Below are 8,456 nucleotides of genomic sequence, written 5' to 3'. Positions count from 1 at the left end.
GTATGTGTAGTGCTGTTATTTCACAATATAACTTTTCTCTTCTGTCACTTTATTCTTACAAACTCCTCGCGTTCTACACCACGAATCTCCCTCGCAATTCTTCCATTTGTACTGCTCATCTGCCACGCTTCGCTCGCTCTCGTTCCGATAGCCTTTATGTTGCACTCTGCTAGCTTCTCCACTGCTAGCCTCTCACAATATCCTCTGCTAGCTTATCACCATATACTCCGCTAGCTTCTCGACTGCTAGCCTCTCACCATGTACTCCGCTAGCTTCTCTACTGCTAGCCTGATCACACTCACACTTAGATTCCGCTAGCCTCTCTACTGGTAGCCTGTCTACCCTCACACCTCCAACCTCGCTTCCAGCGGGGGATCAGCCATCACCGCTGGAGAGGACGAGGTGTGGAGAGCGGGGTTCCCAACTTCTCTTGTGTTCATTCTTGTCTTCACTCCAACCAACTCGTTCTCTGCCTCACACGTTCCACATTTATCCCCCTCCTCATTAAGTGCCCCCAAGATGGCCCTCATTAAGCCTGCGTCATCCCGACGCCTCTCGCAAGTGGCTTCCCCCTTATTGCCTCAATCTCTTGCCACCCTGGCGCCTATTCCGCGTTTGCATTTGCAGCCAGCCAATCACTGCCATGCATCTTAATTTGTTAACATTCTCTGGTTGCTCTCTCTCCCCACCTGTGTGCCCTGACGCGACTGCACTATCCGCAGCTCACACATGCGTGCAGTTTGCAAAACCAGTGCGCGTTACTCCACTACATGTGGATCAATTTTGTTGGATTCCTTTAGTGTATGTTGCTGTTGATGGATTTACATGATAATTGTAGCCGCTAGAGACCGCTAAAAGATTTTGGATGGAATCACGACCCTGAATTATGACAATTCATAAAATTATAGGAGAGGGGGTGGGGGAAGCTAAGAGGTGAAAATTATACCCATAATAAACATGTAAAATTTCGATTTAAAGCTTTCGTGACTGCAGGGATTCATCTTCTTGGTTCTTTCGGTAAAGTCACGTAGAAGAGAAGTAATAAAATAATACAAATAAAACAATAAAATAATTCTCACGACGTTTCGGCCACAACGCAAGCAGCCGTCGTCAGGTGAAGACCAGGTCTGTCGGGGAGACAGCGTCTAAATTTCAGACGCTGACTTTACCGAAAGAACCAAGAAGATAAACATGTAAAGTTACAGAAAATCAACACGTTCCTTCGGAGTGGGCAGATAGGAACTTGGACAGCGCATTCGTGCACGACAGACAAATAATCCCTGGTGGGCAGTGTGGAACCTGTTGTTCCTACCTGTATGATATCCCTTATTTTCCAACTTTTAAGGCAGTCATTGTTGCTAGAAATATAAAGTAATTTATCACATCTAAACAAGATAATCTCTGTGGAGAAGGGTAACATTTCCTTCAATCAGATTAGGTAGAATTACCATTTGTAAAAATCTTTCATCGTGAAAATACTGAATTGTTTATGTAACTGGAAGTTTATGTTGCTAAGAATGCACCCCCACACAATTTTGGCCACGGTTTTATTTACATATATCCATCCCTGTTTACTTGCTGAAAATACAAATGCTTACTCGTACTCTTGCCATCATCCCACGTGGCGGGGGGGGGACAGCCCCTGAACAATGTGAAAAAAATAATCCACCAACCACATGCCATGTTCATATGCATTGTTAAAAAAAAATGGTGAATAGTATATCTTCAAAGCAGGTATGTGTGGTATTACGAGCAAGTGAACTTGTAGACGGTGAATTTCACACATAATGCATAGAGAGCCAAGGTTCGGGTTTCACGGGAAGGAACCAGCTGGTGCCATTTCCATGGAAACGTAACCATTGAACGTATCCGTCAGCTCGCACGTGTGCGGCCTTTGGCAGGGTGGTGCTTACTCTCTGTTACGTTCAACGGAGTGAATCACCCAACAGCCGTAGTGGCAAAAAAAACATCCCATCTCCCATGAGCATCGCTTTTTAAATTAAATTTATGTTAACGCAACCCGAATGATATAGTTGCTTTGCTACTTACACCAAACCGAGAGATCAGCAATTCGTCTCTTGTATGTCATTTGCTATGGCTTTCTTGGCCCCGAGAGCTATTGATCATCAGTAATTATATCCGTGTACAGTATTTTTATTTTGTGTAAAGCTAAATTAAACGCTTACATAAAAAAAACGAATTTTGTACGTGTATCATCGTTATTGTGCATACAGTATCAGCAGAATCTCTGCATTAATGTACTGCACTTTGAATTCATGATTGTGCATGAACATGTTTTTGTTTTCAAATAGTTTACAATTTTTAAAAAAAGATAATGTTGTGCTTTTACTTTAAAATCCCCAGCAAATTCACGGTGCCATGTTAAAGCTGCAGGATTACAATTAGTTGACTGCGGCCGCCTGGAACGCAATTCCTTCCGATATTAAGAAGCCACTGCAGCTATGCACTTTTAAATCTAAATTGAAAACTGATTTCTTTAAAACTGATTTTGTGTTTAGTTTGGTGTCCATCCCCGGCACGTCCAATTAGCATGGTTGGCTACGTACGATGCAAAACAAGTTCACCATACATGACCTAGATAAAGAAGCATTTTATTCAGCTGGTGCATGGTGAAAAATGTCCAAGCCTATTCTACTGTTGGGAGTCAGAGCACTGCAACAAATAAAAAAAAATGTTTTTTTTTTAAAGCATTGCAAGTGCGTCGATTCAAGAGCAGCAATCATCTAATGGGATCAGCAACAGAAAAAAAAGGAAAAGAGCATCATCAATAAGGACCTCACATTAGTCATAGCTTTTATAGCCTTGCCTCAGTGTCCATATTAATATTTCACCTGTCAGCTCTAGGCCCTTCCCACTGATACAGCAGTTTTACCTCGCAATGTAAAAATGCACAGCATAACACAAATATACACTGCAGTTGTGCAGCAAATGATTTTACTCAGCATGACCAAGGTAATGTATGTATTTTAGACATGATTACATTAGATGGAAACAAAGTTATGAAATGTATACATTTTAAATATATACTTTTAAAATAGAGCAAATGTCATGACACATTTATAAAAGTGGTTCACTTGTGATGCATTACATTATTAAAGTTCATAACGTTTCATATTGCATCATTTTACACAAGCAAAATAAAATTTTATCTTCAATGAATTTTTTCTGTGGTGAAATAGCTAAGACATTTATAATGAGCTCAAAATAATAATCCGATTTTCTAGTTCTAATTTGTGCTCAGAGTGCTTTCAATGCACATGTTGCAATAGCATTTACGTGAAGTACAGATTCACATTAATTCTTCTGAATGTGTTAAGCTAGATATCACAGTTGTTAGTAGTGCGTTTTTAACATAACGGGCACATACATTGCTTTGGATAAATAATCATCAACATCCATGATCAATCCACTGCTGGCTCAAGGGCTTCCCTCATTGTTGCCATCCCTCCCAGCCTTGCAATGCCACACTCCATCTCAATCAATCTTGCTTCTGCACGCAAGATTAGCTCACATACAGGGGCAATATGAATTGGGAAACGTGCACAGTATTTGTGTACATGTAAAATGTATAATTGCACAATGAACAACCAAGAAAATACTGAAAAATGAATATACCCGTAACAAGTATTTTATGGAGCTATTTTTAATTAGAGAAATGAAAAACGGCATTACTGTTCTCGTACTGTATAATTAAACGACACATTTTGCCATTATAATACAGTAAAAACATACAATTTACATTTGTAATTACATCACGTTCCTACAAGCACTAACACCCATACTCTATTGAGTACAATTAAATACTTGAAAGTGACACACTGCAGATCAATCATGCTATGTTTACAATGTTAGCTACAGTGAGGGAAAAAAGTATTTGATCCACTGCTGATTTTGTACGTTTGCCCACTGACAAAGAAATGATCAGTCTATAATTTTAATGGTAGGTTTATTTGAACAGTGAGAGACAGAATAACAACAACAAAATCCAGAAAAACGCATGTCAAAAATGTTATAAATCGATTTGCATTTTAATGAGGGAAATAAGTATTTGACCCCTCTGCAAAATACGACTTAGTATTTGGTAGCAAAACCCTTGTTGGCAATTACAGAGGTCAGACGTCTCTTGTAGTTGGCCACCAGGTTTGCACACATCTCAGGAGGGATTTTGTCCCACTCCTCTTTGCAGATCTTCTCCAAGTCATTAAGGTTTCGAGGCTGACGTTTGGCAACTCGAACCTTCAGCTCCCTCCACAGATTTTCTATGGGATTAAGGTCTGGAAACTGGCTAGGCCACTCCAGGAGCTTAATGTGCTTCTTCTTGAGCCACTCCTTTGTTGCCTTGGCCGTGTATTTTGGGTCATTGTCATGCTGGAATACCCATCCACGACCCATGTTCAATGCCCTGGCTGAGGGAAGGAGGTTCTCACCCAAGATTTGACGGTACATGGCCCCATCCATCGTCCCTTTGATGCGGTGAAGTTGTCCTGTCCCCTTAGCAGAAAAACACCCCCAAAGCATAATGTTTCCACCTCCATGTTTGACAGTGGGGATGGTGTTCTTGGGGTCATAGGCAGCATTCCTCCTCCTCCAAACACGGCGAGTTGAGTTGATTCCAAAGAGCTCCATTTTGGTCTCATCTGACCACAACACTTTCACCCAGTTGTCCTCTAAATCATTCAGATATTCATTGGCAAACTTCAGACGGGCATGTATATGTGCTTTATTGAGCAGGGGGACCTTGCGGGCGCTGCAGGATTTCAGTCCTTCACGGCGTAGTGTGTTACCAACTGTTTTCTTGGTGACTATGGTCCCAGCTGCCTTGAGATCATTGACAAGATCCTCCTGTGTAGTTCTGGGCTGATTCCTCACCGTTCTCATGATCATTGCAACTCCACGAGGTGAGATCTTGCATGGAACCCCAGGCCGAGGGAGATTGACAGTTCTTTTGTGTTTCTTCCATTTGCGAATAATCACACCAACTGTTGTCACCTTCTCACCAAGCTGCTTGGAGATGGTCTTGTAGCCCATTCCAGCTATGTTATAGGTCTACAATCGTGTCCCTGACATCCTTGGAGAGCTCTTTGGTCTTGGCCATGGTGGAGAGTTTGGAATCTGATTGATTTATTGCTTCTGTGAACAGGTGTCTTTTATACAGGTAACAAGCTGAGATTAGGAGCACTCCCTTTAAGAGTGTGCTCCCAATCTCGGCTCGTTACCTGTATAAAAGACACCTGGGAGCCAGAAATCTTTCTGATTGAGAGGGGGTCAAATACTTATTTCCCTCATTAAAATGCCAATCAATTTATAACATTTTTGACATGCGTTTTTCTGAATTTTTTTTTATTCTGTCTCTCACCGTTCAAATAAACCTACCATTAAAATTATAGACTGATAATTTATTTGTCAGTGGGCAAACATACAAAATCAGCAGGGGATCAAATACTTTTTTCCCTCACTGTACATCTTCGTTTATCATCATCATTTTTTAAAATAAATACATCTTTCGCTTTCAAAGGTATCACTTATTAAACATGATTATTCATGTTTTCCGCGTTAGAGTTTAATGGACACTGTTGCTGGAGATAATTAAGATAGTATGACCTTATTTTGTCCATCTCGGTTGAATTGTGCCAGGGATTGGTCACAATTGGACACAGAAAATTAACAGAATGCTTAACGAATATAGTGCAATGGATAGTCTGATATGTTGATTAAAGCCAGAGTGTATGGTGGAATTTAGGTTTGTTCTTTGTAAACATGTAATGTACGTTTCTTTTTTCAAGTCATATGTGGAGAATCACTTTACACCTTTTATGAGAAAACTGTTTCACACGATCTCATCCTTGAAAGTCATGTAACGCAGAATAATACAGACATGAATGCACATTTACAATTTTAGTAAATCGGATTAAGTACTTTTTTTCCCGAGTGAATGAGAGCCCGTGTAGCATACGCAGATAAATAAACGGCATTACTCTATTCACCTTCGCAGGAAGTGTAGTATTCCAGACTTGCATTTGACATGCACTTAAAAATGACGAATTACTTATTCGAATTTTTTTGGCCCACAGCACCATGTACTGACACATATAATAATGACGCTTTTGTTGATTAAAACTGTCATCACGTGAAGAAGCGGCAGTTGGTTGAGTCTATGCGACAGTAAATGGTACATCTTAATTGTCCATAGGATCTGGGGAGAAAAGTGACGTGAAACAAAAACAAATAAGAATGGTGTAAAACATATTGTATGCAAAAAAACATACTTTAACACTACACGATGAAAGCAATATCAATGTACATGTATTTAATCTTATGACATTTCACATCTGGACAGGTGGCACTGTGGCAGAACACTCAACGCACATTCAGAAGGTTACAAGTTCAAATCCCGATGAGGGGTCAACGACCCATCATCCGTCTGGGGTCAAAAAATTATTACCACTTTGTGGGAAGTTAACAGTGGCTCTTCCATAAAAATACTGGTCCCCTCAAAGGGAATGTGCAATTACTGCCACTTTCAGGGCAACTAATCAAGATGACAGCCACCCCATCTTCATGTCTCATGTTTAGGATGTGACTTTTTAACATATGCATTCCAGAAATAATTAAGCATGTTTGTGCAATATTTTTCATTAATCCAAACAGTATTTCTTAACTTCAAAGAATACCATTCGTAATGCAGGACAGCAAGGCCTTACCCAGGAAGATAAGTCCCGCAGGTGTGGAAGCCAAAGTCCTCTTTGTCACACTCCTCCTCTCCTTCTTGCTGGTGGCCATCGCCACAGAATGACTTCTTGCAGCCTGACACATTTAAAGAGGTCTTGTGACAGGCTTAAACAACAATTCTGGGCTCGTTTTTGCACAAACAGTATGCTTTCCAACAACAAGCGGTGGACCCACCTATGCAGGTGTCAGAGCTGACATCATTTCCATCATCGCATTCTTCTCCATTTTCTTCCTGCACTGTCCCATCTCCACAGTAGCCCGTGAAATGTGGAGGAGCCAGCTAGTTTTGATAATAAAAAATATATACTTATTAATATGCTTGTTTAATTGTTGTGCAATGAGCAAGTATTTCTGGCTGTGATCCAAATATTAACATTTCAAATGATGATAATTTATGTATAGCTCCCAACCCAATGTAGCAATATATTTAAACAGACAATGCAATCTGCTGATGTTAAGAGACCTTAAGTGTGTCATGTTCAGTTATGTAACAGTCATACCTGGATAGGCACCCAGCCTGTTGGTTCCTTGAAGAAAAGTGAGCGAATGTCCCGGCGAAAGACAATTGTACTTGGTACATTAAATTTATCCAGCTCCTCTTGATCTTTTACTACATACACCTACAAAGCACAACGTGTACAGGTTCACAGGAGCAAACCCTCAAAATGTGCGCATACAGTGGACCTTTACACTCTTGCATGTAAAATCACCAATGCATGCATTCTTGTGGTAGCTCATGGTAAATACAATTTGATGGTGAATTTAAATAATCTTAAAAACATGTGAATGAGTGAATTTTACTTCCAGAGTCACTTACAGTTGGTAATGTAGGAAAGGGTTGTACACCTGATTGAACTATTGGATTTTGAGTCTTGGGGTTCAGATGAGGACACAGGCACTTTCCTGGTGGTCCAGGCTGTCCTTGAGGCCCTCGCTCTCCCTTTCTTCCGTGCATCTGATCACCTGCAGTCGCACACAAACACCTATAAGAAAAGGGGGGAAACTCTGCACAAGTAACATTTCAGCTATAAATGGTATGCACTAAAAATGCATGTTTTGAGTTTTTAACCATACAATGATCGAACAAAAACGATTGATTAGTTTCATATAGCGTTGCTTATTTGAGGAACCACATATAAGCTGGAGGGCTGTCAGGCGTTGAGATGGAGCCAACAAGTGCTTTGCAGTTCTCTATATATTAATACATTTTCAGCTAAGTAGTGAGAGTTTATAAATTCGCGAGGAAACCGGAACACCTGTAGAAAGCACACTCTCGTGAGGGGGCAACACTCTATCCCATACAGAAGGGACATATTATATCAGTCTACACTTTTCTGTACTGCATTCTGTTGGCAAGCTAGGACATTTCACTTCGATGCCCATGGGAAGGGAATTTTGTAATATTTTTTTCCGATTCACCATCTGCCTGGCTATTTGTAATAAGTCTTTATTTACACAACGACACATTAATTGGCTCCAAAACTTGTGTTTTAAATGTGCACAGTATTTTTTCTGGAACCACATTTACCAACTCAACAATTATTAGAGAGAAAATGTGTACTGATTAAATGCTGTTATAATCATAAAACTAAACACAATATAATATTAAAATTTGGAAAATATGAAGCTTGCTTTAGTAACTTCCATTATTTGGGCATCACACCATACATTTTATAAAGTTGTATATCTTTAATGAAGAGATATAT

At 40.1% G+C, this 8,456-nt stretch overlaps 1 long non-coding RNA gene across 1 annotated transcript; it reads right to left on the bottom strand.

Annotated features, from left to right (window-relative positions):
* Window positions 1-6,083: 6,083 nt before the first annotated feature.
* Window positions 6,084-6,993, bottom strand: LOC144934531 (uncharacterized). The gene is made up of 3 exons (XR_013637175.1): window positions 6,925-6,993; window positions 6,723-6,825; window positions 6,084-6,214 (listed from the first exon to the last, which is right to left on the bottom strand). It is a non-coding gene; the product is annotated as an uncharacterized LOC144934531 (long non-coding RNA).
* Window positions 6,994-8,456: the final 1,463 nt, after the last annotated feature.

This window comes from Lampetra fluviatilis, chromosome 1 (genome assembly GCF_964198595.1).
Source record: "Lampetra fluviatilis chromosome 1, kcLamFluv1.1, whole genome shotgun sequence".
NCBI classification, from domain to species: domain Eukaryota; kingdom Metazoa; phylum Chordata; class Hyperoartia; order Petromyzontiformes; family Petromyzontidae; genus Lampetra; species Lampetra fluviatilis.
This window is presented reverse-complemented; position numbering and strand designations above follow the sequence as displayed.